Source organism: Ascaphus truei, chromosome 6, assembly GCF_040206685.1.
Source record: "Ascaphus truei isolate aAscTru1 chromosome 6, aAscTru1.hap1, whole genome shotgun sequence".
Lineage (NCBI taxonomy): Eukaryota > Metazoa > Chordata > Amphibia > Anura > Ascaphidae > Ascaphus > Ascaphus truei.
In genome coordinates, this window is record NC_134488.1 from 116,506,306 (window position 1) to 116,521,066 (window position 14,761).

The following is a 14,761-nucleotide window of genomic DNA, read 5'->3' on the forward strand; positions in this document are numbered from 1 at the left end:
AGGATAGCGCTGCCGCCCTGCAGCATTTGGTATTACTGAACCCTAAGATTTCAATCTCTACAAGAGACATATATAGATTTTAGGATCACAATCAATATGCACTTCTTATAATGCACTTTTTTTGTGTCTGTACACGTCCCAGCATAACAGTTAGATTGTAAGCTCTTTGGCGCAGGGTCTCCTTTTGCATTAGGTTGTCATTTACCTGTTACACCTATTCTTACTGTGTGTAATGACTTGTACATTATTTACTTCCTATTGTAATGTTGTAAATCGCCGCATACATGGTGGGTGGTATATAAATACAATTATACAAACAATAGATAGTAATACTAGTAATACACTTATAATGTGAGATCTGACTCCAAAAGACTGTTCATGGTCCCAAGGCTCAACAATGTATCCGGCCGCTCCTCCTTCTTTTACCGTGCACCCCAAAACTGGAACAACCGACCGGAGACTCTCACAGCCGCCACCAGTCTAAGTTTTTTCAAAACTAAAGCTGTCTCACATTTTAATCTGGTCTGTAACTGTTACATACGCTCATAATATATATTATCTCTAACTGTGCATGCAATGTCTTGTATATACTGTATAACCCTGTTCACTTAATGTAACTATGTATTTGTAACCATGTATTTGTCATCATAACTCTGTGCCCAGGACATACCTGAAAACGAGAGGTAACTCTCAATGTATTACTTCCTGGTAACACATTTTATAAATAAATAATAGTAATGAAGGTGCAGTGTTTACACTGATGTTGGAAACCCCCCTGGTTCGATAGCCAAATCGACAGTACAGTGTGACTTGAGCCACAGCTTAAAGAGCCATGGTACTTTAGAGTAAAAGGTACAACTACTTTTCCATTTACAAACCTGCAGTGCCTGGTACATTGAAAAAAAATGGATTTAATTAATAATAAAAAAAACAAAAAAGTTTCTCTTCTGTTTTTATAGTGTGACTATTGCATAAAACAAAACAAAAAATAAGATCCAATGCACCACTGTTTAATACGAGTAGAACTTCTTGCAGAATAACATCACTGGTTTTGAGGCACTTCGGATACAAACAGACTAAGCTATTTCACTGTGTCACGTCAGAGACGTGAAGAGCCATTATTAGTGTGATTCCTATGCGGAGATCTCGGTATTGCCAACTTGACTTTGTGACGCAATATCGAGTCGGTGGCGAATTCTGATTTGCAGCAAAAGGTCATTCAGAGAACCAGGACTGGAGTACAAGATCACAATGATATGGAATTAGGTCGGCAATACTCAGTTTTTTTAGGTGGAAAGTAAAAATCAGCAGACTTTCAGTTATTCTGCAAAAGTGCCTCAGCGAGATTGTGACCAGCTGCGTTTGAACATGGTTCCTATGGGTCATATTAACCAAGCAGCGCTAAAACATAACGCCATTTATGGCCCATTGAAATGAATGGGCTCTAAGATACCTTAAGTCTTAGCACCAGTTATTAAATATGGCCCTAGGTTATCTTACAGAGGGGCAACCCGCTCTCACATTAATCGACTATGGGAAACTGCCACCAGCTGCCGAGTAGACACGTCATTATGAAAAAAGGTATCTTGTTACTCGGGAACTGAGAACAAATCAGATGCAAATTATAAGGTCTGCTGTATTAAACTACCTCAATATTTACCACAGCAGGGAACTCCCTTTCTAACACAACAGTTATCTCCACTAGAGAGGAGCGAATCCACCCAAATCCGTTTCCCGGATTTTCTGGCATTTTCCCCTCCAAAACCCGTGGACGAATTTGGTCGGTTGTAATCCGCACGGATTCACCAAAAACTGCCATTGGATACAACCCGTGGATTCTGCAATCCGTTGGCGGATTCTTAAGAATCTGTCAAAGGATTTCTGAATCAGCAGATTGGATCCTGCAAATCCGTCCACGGGTTGTGGAATCCACGGAGCACAAAAGAACAGATCCTGCGCTCTTACCAAATTGGGCTAAAATATACCAGTGACATGTTTACAATTAGAACCCAAGCCTGTGTAACAGCAGCATACTTCTAAGGGGAGGAGCGCTGTAACATGTACAGTCTTCCACAAATGGAATGCAGAGTGTATCGGTAATAATAATAATAAAAAAGCCGCAAAACATGAATCGCCCTTTTTGACATTGATTGCGGAAATCTGCAGACCAAAGGAACCGGCTGATCCGCTGCGGATCAAATCAATTAAAAAAAAATGTGTGTGCCGAGCAGGCGCATTTTAAGTCTTTTGTGACTGTTTTGTCACAGAAATTGTATTTGTGTTGGTGATGTTTTTTTTTTGTTTTTTTGTTTCAATTTTTTTTTATTGTTTTGGAGAGACATAACAAATATATAGTCTTGGCATACATGTGATGTTTTAACAGTGTCCATACAACAAAGGGCCTTAACAGTTCGTCATCATTACTGAAATAAAATATTTACTATAACACGGTTTTTGAATAAGTGTGGTCTGTCTTCCTATTTCCGGTTGTGTTAGGGAAGCAGCCGCTTCCGTGAGCGTCTCTCATGGGCTTAACAAAGGAAAGAGAAGAACGTAGAAAAGAAGAAAAAGAAGGGGGGGGGAGGAGGTGGAAGGAGGGGGGGGGGGCGAGCCCATTTGTCTGGTCTTTCTGTATTTATTTCTATGGGGTCCCTAGTTTCCTGGCCATATTTCCCAAATTTTGTGAAATTTGTCAGTTTTCTGGCTCAACTGTGCTGTGAGGAGCTCCATCATCTTTATTTCCCTTAGTCTCCGTAGGACCGTCTGCCTAGAAGGCGCATTCACCTTTTTCCAGGCAGCCGCAATAACACAGCGGGCAGCCGTCATTACATGAGTTATCATCTTACTTTCTGCCGTTTCTAATTCATCTATTGCTTGTTATTGCATATTTTTTTGCATATATTGCATATAGTGTTGGTGATGTTTTTAATTAAAAATCAAAATACAATTTCATTGACGAAACGCAAAGAAATTTGACTTAGAACGCGCATGCTCGGCACACACCCCTGTATTAACTATTTTCACTATTTGTGAATTCCTTGTGTGTGACAGTGTGTATATGACTGTGTGTGTGTGTGTGTGTGTCTGTGTGACAGGGTGGGTGGTCTCGGCTCCATGTCCTCTTCTGCTTTGGCTGCGTCCCCGCTGGCGCTGAGCAGTCGGCGCTTGCCACTTTTTCTTCTACTTGTAATGTAGATGTCCCCGCGCACGCGCACGCATGTTCTCCCAAGCTTGGCGCTTGAGACAAAAAAAAATAGTGACTTTCAAGCGCACATTTCCCCAATGCCCCCCGCGAAATAGACAGGACACCCGACGCTCATGCTTAGAGAGTAGGTGACATCACCGATCTCAAGCATGAGCGCAGTCAGCGCCAGCGGCGACGCAGCCTTTGGTTGTGCTGCTGCTGGCCAAGCGCCACATGCTGTCGGCTGCCAAGCTCCAGGGGCCTCTGCGCATGCGCGCCGGAGACCGGCTGGAGAATTCTTCTGTGCATGCGCAAAAGGCCCGCATGCGCTTGATCACGACGATAATGCCTGCGCATGTGTAAAGGGCCGAGGACCCTTCTGTGCACATGCGCTTGATCTCGGCGATGGCTGCATCTGCGAGCCGGCATTGAGGTGAGGGCAGCTTCTGGGCATGTGCGGTCCGCCGGCCTCATCTGCCAGCAGTGGCCACTTCCATAACCCACTTCCGACCCCAGAAAAAACGATTTTGTCCCAGCAAAGATGTTTCACTTCAAAAATTCATCCATCTCTAATCTCCACACTCCAGTAGTATGAAATATCGCCCTTTGGACATTTTTCATGATACATGCAAGTTTAATGGTGCCCCCTCAATATAACCTACTAGCTGAGAGACCCGGCGTTGCCCGGGATGTAATTTTGGGGGGGCGTAGGACAGGGTTAGGCTTCCCCCCCCCTTGACAGCTAGGTGGGTGACTGAGTTGACTGAGTGTGTGGATGACTGGGTGGGTGGGTGACACTTGACTGAGTGGGTGGGTGGGTGACTGAGTGGGTGGGTGACTTTGGGTCGGTTTGACTTTGGGTCGGTGGGTGGGTGACTTTGGGTCGGTTTGACTTTGGGTCGGTGGGTGGGTGACTTTGGGTCGGTGGGTGTGTGACTTTGGGTCGGTGGGTGGGTGACTTTGGGTCGGTTTGACTTTGGGTCGGTGGGTGGGTGACTTTGGGTCGGTGGTTGGGTGGGTGAGTTGGGTCGGTGGGTGGGTGACTGACTGGGTGGGTGAGTGGGAGACTGACTGGGTGGGTGAGTGGGAGACTGACTGGGTGGGTGAGTGGGAGACTGACTGGGTGGGTGAGTGGGAGACTGACTGGGTGGGTGAGTGGGAGACTGACTGGGTAGGTGAGTGGGAGACTGACTGGGTGGGTGAGTGGGTGACTGACTGGGTGAGTGGGTGACTGACTGAGTGGGTGAGTGGGTGACTGACTGGGTGGGTGAGTGGGTGACTGACTGGGTGGGTGAGTGGGTGACTGACTGGGTGGGTGAGTGGGTGACTGACTGGGTGGGTGAGTGGGTGACTGACTGGGTGGGTGAGTGGGTGATTGACTGACTGACTGGGTGAGTGGGTGATTGACTGACTGAATGGGTGGGTGACTGGGTGACTGAATGGGTGGGTGACTGGGTGACTGAATGGGTGGGTGACTGGGTGACTGAGTGGGTGGGTGACTGGGTGACTGAGTGGGTGGGTGACTGGGTGACTGAGTGGGTGGGTGGGTGACTGAGTGGGTGACTGACTGAGTGGGTGGGTGACTGAGTGGGTGGGTGACTGAGTGGGTGGGTGACTGAGTGGGTGAAAGTGGGTGACTGGGTGAAAGTGACTGGGTGGGTGACTGGGTGGGTGTGTGGGTGGGTGACTGAGTGAGTGGGTGGGTGACTAAGTGAGTGGGTGGGTGACTAAGTGAGTGGGTGACTGAGTGAGTGGGTGGGTGACTAATTGAGTGGGTGGGTGACTGAGTGAGTGGGTGGGTGACTAAGTGAGTTTTTGGGTGACTAAGTGAGTGGGTGGGTGACTGAGTGGGTGGGTGACTGAGTGGGTGACTGAGTGGGTGACTGAGTGAGTGAGTGGGTGAATGGGTGGGTGAAAGTGACTGGGTGGGTGAGTGTGTGGGTGAGTGGGTGACAGTGCGTGGGTGGGAGACGGTGGGTGACTTACCTTGACCCCGTGGCATCTGGCTGGGGCAGGAGGTGAGTTCGGGAAGCTGGGGGGGGGGGGGGGGCAAGAGTGGCAGGAGTCCCGCGCCGCGCTTCCCCTCTCCGGTAGCGGCGCACGTGATGGGGAGTCCCGGGCCGCACTTCCCCTCTCCGGTAGCGGCGCACGTGATGGGGAGTCCCGGGCCGCGCTTCCCCTCTCCGGTAGCGGCGCACGTGAGGGGGAGTCCCGCGCCGCGCTTCCCCTCTCCGGTAGCGGCGCACGTGAGGGGGAGAGCAGGAGGCCAGCGCCGCGAGGGGGGAGGAGCCTGGAGTTTGCTGCTGAGCAGGAGGGCCGCGCTTCCTCCGCGGCGCACTTTGCGGCTGGGGATGTTGCGGAGCGTGGGGATTTGGGTGAGGTGGGGAGGGGGAGAGAGTGAGGGGCACCGGGAGAGGAGGGGCACCGGGAGAGGAGGGGGGGGGGGGTGTGGAAGGTGAGCTGCGGTCCAACTGACGGGGGAGAGTGTGTGTCCCTGTGTGTGTGTGTCCCTGTGTGTGTGTGTCCCTGTGTGTCCTTTGGCCCGTCACTCCGCCTCAGGCCAATGAGAGGTGTGCGGGGGCGGACCAAGGGACCAATGAGATTTCCCCTAGGGACACCGGACATCCAGGCAGGCAGGCAGGCAGGCATGCATGCATGCAGGCAGGCATACAGTGCTTTCACTAATATAGTATAAGATTTGAAACGCGCACTTCATGTGATGGCCTGTAGAGCAAAGTACCAATCTTATTGTTGTTTTCCTGTTTATTTCAAAGTGATCACATAACTTCTGCGGTGTATTCAAACTTTCCCCACCAGGCCACCGTTTTTCCTATAGATAAGATATTTTGTTATCAGGAAAAGTCTTATCTTTATCTTCTACATAGTAGATTGAAGTATTCAAAATGTCATTAATTGAAAGTTAGATTGTAAGCTCTTCGGTGTAGGGAATTCTTTCCCTAAATGTCACTTATGTCTGAAGCACAAAGCACTTCTTCCTATTGTGTTATTTGTATTACTTGTTATTTATATGATTATGTCACATGTATTACTGCTATGAAGGGCGCTATATAGATAAAGACATCCATCCATCCATCCATCCATCCATCCATCCATCGTTAGCAGCCATATATTTATTTAGGTTTTGGCACAATTTAGAGGAATAAAACTGTTAAAAAAAAAAAAAAAAATGCACAGAAAAACAAACAAACTTATATTTCAGCTTCATTTGAAAGTAAAAAAAATAATCTGGAAATAATCTTTGTGGTCCCGAGAGCTTGCACTTGTTTTGACCCAGAGCTCGCTGTTAAAAAAGGAGTCGCTTCTATCTTCCTTTTCTTTGTCCTATGGGTTAACACAGAGATTCTCAACTTCCATCTGTCCTATCTATTCTAGGAGGTCATTCAGGTATAAATAGAACGTACGTACGCACGCACATTTAAAAAAAAAAAAAAAATTCTGAAAGAAGACATTTGTGGTCCCGAGAGCTTGCAATCTTTTAAACAACACGTTAGCTATTAAATACATCACTTCCACGTTTGTTTGTCCTCAAGGATAGCATCACACTTTTTTTGGGGGGGGGAGGGGGTGGGTAATTTAGGGCAAGAGGGTTAAGTATAATACTTTGAAATGGCAGCTTTAAGATAGGGGGTTCCTATACACAAACAAGATACCATCACACAAAGATGTGATAGGACAGGGAGGCCAGTAAATAAATATTAGCACTACAGGACGACAGGTGTATGACAGTCCAGTGTCCCGTATCAGCGCAGCACCGCTGGTCATATTGACACATTACAGAACATCCCAGCCAAGTGCTGATAAGTTTTGAAGTGCAAGTTCAGCCCTGTTTGACCAGTTTTTAGAGCTCTTGACATTGGCAGAACAAAGCCCCAAGTGTTCATTAAGAGGTTGTAACTTGGCAGCTTTCCTCAGAGACCTCTTAGGGATTATGATCACTTCATCTGACAGCAGCACGATTATGAAGGTCACTTTGCTGGTTATTGCTGCAGGTCCGGTACATCTTGTAACACTGCAAACACTACTAACAAAGTAAATATCTGCTCACCTGCATAATAACACAGTTCTGCATTTACACGACAAAATCAACTCAAGTTTGTTTTGACCAAGACGATAATTGGCTACCCCAATAATTCTTTAAGTCACATGGGCAACAAGTATTCTTAGTGTTTGCTTTACACTGAGAGCCCTCTAATGATTCTTACTAGACCCAGATAAACCTAATCAAGTCTCAAGATCCCCAGACTTTATGCTATGGCAGAGGTGGGCAACTCCAGTCCTCAAAGGCCACCAACAGGTCAGGTTTTCCAGATATCGCTGCTGCAGCACAGGTGGCTCAATCAGTGGTTCAGTTGTTGACAGAGCCACTGATTCTGCACAGGTGGCTGAAGCAGGGATATTCTGAAAACCTGACCTGATGGTGGCCCTTGAGGACTGAAGTTGTCCACCCGCCCTAGGCAGATTCTGGGTATTAAGAGAGACTGTCTTTAGAGACTGGGCCAGTGTGAACCAGCAAATGATGGGTTAATGTTTCAAGGATGCAGGGCACTAGTTTGAACCAGACTTCACTAATCAGGATGTGGGAGACAGTTTATAAACTGCTCTGAAACGGTTGTAGCACCTGTTCCCCTCTCTCCTCCTCCCCCCCCCCCCCAACAGCAACAGGGCAGGCTTTCTCCTTCTCATGGTGCATCGCCTCCATCCCATGGGGATCCTGCTGGAAGCAGGATGGTCCCCACAGGCAATTCTCCTTCACAATGACCACACATTATTGCGTGTACATTCGCATTTTTATTGTACAGACAGCATGGCATCATCTCCATTCCCCGCAGCAGACCCCAGGTGCTTGATGCCCCAAGAGTCCCTCCTAATACCATTTTCCCTGCAAGAGGGTAAAGGAGATCACAACATAGCACACAGCTTACTCATAGCACATTGGTGGAGTGTCAGCTTTTATACCCAAGGGAAGGCTTGTAACCCCGCCCCATAACAGGGCAGGCCTAGGCACTGACAGGCATCACACCATATACATGTGACCCAGTCAGTACCCTCCCCAGGTATGACACTCCGACTGGCGGTTTAGGCCTGCCCCTGGATAAGGCAACATAGTAACCATCCAGGCTGCAACTGCAGGCTAGGCCCTGTGCAGGAATGTAACCCCAAAACTGCCTGTTCCTATCAGGACTTATAGTATTGAGGCCAGTGGAAACCTATAGCCAGGGGCATTTGGCTATACGGTTATCTGTGAAATCTCCTTAACTGACAGTTGTAAATGCGTAACTAGCCAGAAACAAACTGCTAACACAAACCAAGGGGACTCATCCCACATACACTAAGCCCTGGAAAAGAAGAATATTAGGTTGAATAGAAAAGTTACAGAATTATTACAAAAGATGAGAAGCTGGTGCGCTTAGCATGTGCAGAATGTGCCATTAGTGGTGTACTGTATCTGCTGTCAAAGGGATAGCGTACAAAAAACGCTAACATTATTCTGTGCCTCTATGTAAATTAAATTGTGACAAACAATAGTGATAAACAAATATAAATGTATTGTATGTCTTTATTTATATAGCGCCATAAATGTACATGGCGCTTCACAATAGTAATACATATCATATAAATAACAAATAAAATAATTAACAGGTCATGGGAATAAGTGCTTCAGACATAAAAGTACATTAAGGAAGGAGTCCCTGCTCCGAGGAGCTTACAATCTAATTGGTAGGTAGGGAGAACGTACAGAGACAGCAGGAGGGAATTCTAGTAAGTGTGTCTGCAGGGGGCCAAGCTTTATGTATCATGTGTGCAGGATTATCCAGTGCTATTCATATGCTTCTTTAAGCAGATGTGTCTTAAGGTGAGTCTTAAAGGTGGATAGAGAGGGTGCTAGTCGGGTATTGAGGGGAAGGGCATTCCAGAGGTCCGGGGCAGAAAGTGAGAAAGGTTTAAGGCGGGAGAGAGCTTTAGATACAAAGGGGGTAGAAAGAAGACATCCTTGAGAAGAACGCAAGAGTCGGGATGGTGCATAGCGAGAAATTAGGGCTGAGATGTAAGGAGGGGCAGAAGAATGTAAAGCTTTAAAAGTGAGGAGGAGAATTGAGTGTGAGATACGGGATTTGATCAGAAGCCAGGAGAGGGATTTCAGGAGGGGAGATGTGGAGACAGATTTTTGAAAGAGTAGAGTGATTCTGGCAGCAGCATTTAGGATAGATTGTAGGGGAGACAGGTGAGAGGTAGGAAGGCCGGACAGCAGGAGGTTGCAGTAATCGAGACGTGAGAGAATGAGGGCCTGAGTCAGAGTTTTAGCAGTCGAGTAACAGAGGAAAGGGCATATCTTTGTGATATTGCGGAGGAAAAAGTGACAGGTTTTAGAAACGTTTTGAATATGAGAGGAGAATGAGAGAGAGGAATCAAGTGTAACCCCTAGGCAGCGTGCTTGGGCTACTGGGTGAATGATCGTATTTCCAAAAGCAATGTGGAAGGATGTAGTAGGGCCAGGTTTGGGAGGTAGTATAAGGAGCTCTGTTTTTGCCATGTTAAGTTTCAGTCGGCGGATGGCCATCCAGGATGATATTCCAGAGAGGCATTCAGAAACTTTGGTCTGTATAGCAGGTGTAAGGTCAGGGGTTGAAAGGTAAAATTTGTGTGTCGTCAGCATAGAGGTGATATTTAAACCCAAAAGATGTTATTAGGTCACCTAGAGAGAGTGTGTAAAGAGAAAAGAGAAGGGGTCCCAGGACAGAGCCCTGGGGTACCCCACAGAGAGATCAATAGAGGAGGAGGTGTTAGAAAAAGAGACACTGAAAGTACGATGGGAGAGGTAAGAGGAGATCCAGGATAGAGCTTTATTCCGAATACCAAGAGTATGGAGAATGAGAAGGAGAAGAGGGTGGTCCACGGTGTCGAATGCTGCAGAGAGGTCGAGTAATATGAGCAGAGTGTAATGACCTCTGTCTTTGGCAGCATGGAGGTCATTAGTTATTTTAGTGAGGGCTGTTTCAGTAGAGTGAGCAGTGCGGAAGCCAGATTGTAGAGGGTCTAGAAGAGAATAGGTGTTGAGAAAGTGTAGTAATCGAGAGAATACAAGACGTTCAAGGAGTTTGGAGGCAAAAGGCAGGAGGGTGACAGGTCGATAGTTAGGACAGGTAGGGTCAAACTTGCTGTTTTTGAGTAATGGTATAACGGTTGCATGCTTGAAGGAGGATGGAAAGGTACCAGAGTAGAGGGAAGAGTTAAAGATCTGAGTGAGCATAGGGATTATAGAAGGAGCAAAAGGTTTTAGGAGATGAGAGGGAATGGGATCAAGAGGGCAAGTGGTAGAGGTAGAAGAGGAGATTAGCAGTGACACATCCTCCTCCGAGATAGCGGAAAGAGAGTCAAGAAAGGCAGGAGGAGAGTTAGGAAGCAGTGTGGGATGGGAGGATGCAACATATGGGAAGTTCTGACGTATGGATTCCACTTTTTCCTTAAAAAAGTCAGCAAAGTTCTGAGGTGAGATGGAGGAAGAAGAGGAGGCAGCTGAGTAGAGTAGAGAGTCAAAGACAGCTGGTCTGAGTAGAGAGTCAAAGTCAGAAAAGAGTCGGCGTGGGTTAGACTTGTGTGTGTTGATTAGTGATGAAAAGTAGGTTTGTTTAGCCTGAGAGAGGGCAGAGTTGAAACAGGACAGCATAAATTTGTAGTGAATGAAGTCTGCGAGCGTATGAGATTTCCTCCAGAGGCGTTCAGAGGAACGAGTGGAGGAACGCAGCATGCGTGTGTGGGAGTTTAGCCAGGGTCTGGGGTTAGATGGGCGAGGACGGCAGAGAGAAAGCGGGGCATGAAGATCAGGAGAGGAAGATAAGGCAGAGTTGTAGTTCCTGACCAGGTTGTCAGGGTCTGAAGCAGAACTGAGAGAGGAGAGGGAGGAGCGTAAAGTGGAATCAAGAGCTGGTAGGTTAATAGAGCGCAGGTTTCTGCAAAAACGAGGGCGAGATGGAGATGAGCGAGAGAGAGAGAAAATGAGATGAGGAGATGGTCAGAAAGAGAGAGGAAAATGGGGAAAAGTAATAATGTAATAATAAAAATATAAAAAATATCCAAAAATGGCAAGTCTCTTGGTTGAAACTATGTCTAGAAAAACTGGGTTTCTCTCAATAGCCAAATGGAACAGCACTGGGCGTAGGTTCTCTTGGGCGCAGATCCAGATATGATGTGGAAACAAGAAAGAATAGGGTGATAACATTCAAAATGGCACTGTTATGGAACAAGAGCCACATTTCTGACTCACCCCCCTCTCTCCTTTGCAGTTTCTGCCTGTCAGATTTTATTCCCAGCTGCATGGAGTCTGCAGACACATACTGTGCCTGCGTGGCTTGCAACAATGTTGCACTCCTTGCCTGCGAGCATGACATCAGTGAGCTGCTACAGCAGTCTCTGAGATCCTCACCAGAATGGGCTAGTCTGCCCCCCCTCCTGTTTGTTCAGACATGGTCTGCCCCATGACTATTCCTTTGCCCACACCGCACCTCACTTCCTTTTCAACCCTGGAGACAGTGAGTAAAGAACCTTTCTCTGTTTATAACCCTTGGTGAGGCCATCTCTTTTTACCGGTTCCTAACTAATAATCACCAATACACACCATCCACAAGCATCTGTACCCTGCTACCTTTTCCCAATAAAGTGGAGGAAATATTACAGGACTTGGAGTGATTTAAAAGGGAACTGTGTTAATGCTATCGGGAGCCATTCATACCAACGTGCCCTGGCTTCAGAATAGTAAAAAGAGGACCGTGTGCCTTGGGAAATACACACAGAGGAGCTGCTACCCACAGCCTTTATGCTAAAGATACAAGCGAGCAGCTTACGTAGCAAATAAATAAACAGCAGTCTCTCACCACATTGCACAAGCACGTTGCTACACAGAGCCACAAGCCTCTACACAGCAAACTACCACAGCTTTATGCAAAGACAGTGAGCAGCCTTACTTTGCTAATACTACACAAAGGAATCACACAGCAGCTACTACTCAAAGACTTTATGCTATACAGAATAGTCTCTGCACCCCAGGACAAGCAGCAGCTTCACTCTGCCAGACAGGGCAGCAAGCTTTATACAGCAAACTGCACACAGCCTTGCAACTAACAGTGCTTCTCTCACAATACCTAATTGCCTTTCTCTCTGTCTGAGTCCACTCGCTGCTCAGCCCCACAGTGAGGAGCCAACGGACATCTGTAAGTACAGCTACCCCAACGCTGCAGGACACCGCTCGGCATCATCTGAGACAGACGCCCATCGCTGACAAGGTAAAAGACCGCACGCCACACGCACTGGCAAAGGCCTACACACACCTACAGCATGGCAGAACTCAGAGCCTCACCAGACATCACGCAGGAAAGCGATCTCTCAGACACAGAGACCGCTGCGCATCTGCAACAGGCGCAGGCAGGCGCAAGGCCTAAACGGACAGTCACACTGACACAAAAGGCCCGCGAAAAATATGAGAGCGACATTGAAGCACACCGCGAAAGGTTAGAGAAGGCCTGGGAGGACACTGGTCGTGAAATATGTAACGTTGCAAGCACTAGTGATCAGGAGAAACAAATTAGGCAAGCTATAGCCCAATTGAGGTCAAGTCACAAACGTTACCAAATGCTGTCACAAACATTTCTCGCCTACCTAAAAAGAATTAACACAGAGGAAAGCCTCAGCGAACGCGACCAGCAGGAGGCAACTGACCTGGAGCGTGACGGTTTCGTGCAGACCACTATTACTGAGGCCGAAGACCAGAGAAAAGACCTTTTGCTGGAAACTGCATCGCAGCGCTCAAGCATATCCAGACACTCATCAAGGTCAGCAAGATCAGTGCAATCTAACGCGTCCAGCGCAAGCACAAACGCTACCAAGGCGCGAGCCGCCGCAGAGGCCGCACGTGCCAGGGCCGAATATAGTCGCAGAGAGGCAGCAGTAAGGGCAGAAAAAGCGCGCATAGAAGAGGAGGAGCAGAATGCCACTGCTACCGCCAACGCCGCCGCTGCTACCGCCAACGCCGCCGCTGCTACCGCCGCCGCCGCTGCCAATGCCGCCACTGCGCGTAGGAAAGCCGAATTTGATGCGGAACTAGAGGCGCTTAATCAAGAGAAGGAAGCCGCCGCCGCCATAGCCCAAGCTGAAGTCCTAGAAGCAGCCGCGCAACAGGATGGCGGGGAGCTACCGTACAGACGGATAGCCTCAGAGGATCCAGCCCAACGCACTGAAGACTACGTAAGGAGCCTCTTCAGTGTAAACACCAGCGCACCATCTCAACACGGAGGGAGCGACACCACAGACAACGAAAACTCGCTAGGACCACGAGGAGAAGACGCTGCTCCGTCAATGGCACACGCTGCCTGGGATAGCCACAGCCGCAACAGTGATCCACACGCCAGAGCGCACACGGATGCACCACAACAGGCTCGTAATCCAGGTACACCCACGCGGGAGAAAACAGCCCCTCACACTGGCCAGCAGCCATCACGCGTCCACGCCAAGGAAGAGGCGACCGCACAGACCGTCCCAGCAACTACCTCAGAACGGGGCAAACGCGCCGACGTCTCAGGTCTGACAGACATAGCCAAGTACATGATCCGGCGCGACTTGGTGCACGCAGGACTCATCAGCTTCGACGACCGCCCTGAGAACTACCGGACGTGGAAGTTCACGTTCAAAGACGCAATCGACAGCTTGGACTTCTCAGCAAGGGAAGAGCTCAACCTGTTAGTTAAGTTCTTGGGGAACGTATCCAGGGAGCAAGCGCAGAGACTTCGGACGGCAAACGCACATCAACCCCAAGTAGGTCTGGACCTAGTGTGGGAAAGGCTAGAAGAGACCTATGGCAGCCCTGAAGCAGTCGAGGATTCACTCTTCAAAAGAATCGAGAGCTTCCCCAAGATCACGAGTAAAGACTACTCGAAGTTACGAGATCTTGGAGACCTGCTGCAAGAACTGGAGTTCGCAAGGAAAGACCATTCCTTAATAGGTCTCAACGCCCTAGATTCAGCTCGTGGAGTGAGACCCATCCAGGAGAAGCTACCCTTCAACCTCCAAGAAAGGTGGCTTTCACAAGGTTCCAAATACAAAAGGGAGAAGCAGGTTGTCTTCCCCCCATTCTCATTCTTCGTGAGCTTCATCTGCGAAGCGGCAAAGACAAGAAACGACCCCAGCTTCGTCTTAGGGGCGCAAACCACATCCAGCGCCAGCCACCCGAGGAACGAAAGGTCAACAGCAAGGTGCAAGGACTCCAGAACACCCATCTCGGTCCACAGGACGGACGTGCCCCCTACGACCCACGCGAGTCCCAGCCAGACGGCCGACAGGGACAAAAAACCAAGGGACCTTAACAAAGAATGCCCTATCCACAAAAAGCCGTATCCACTTAACAAGTGCTTCGGATTCAGGATGAAACCCATAGAGGAGCGAAAGAACCTACTCAGGGAATGGGGAGCCTGTTTCAAATGTTGTGCTTCCACAACTCATTTATTCAAGGACTGCAAAGAAGCTATGAAATGCACAGAGTGCGATAGCGACAGGCACATAGCCGCTCTA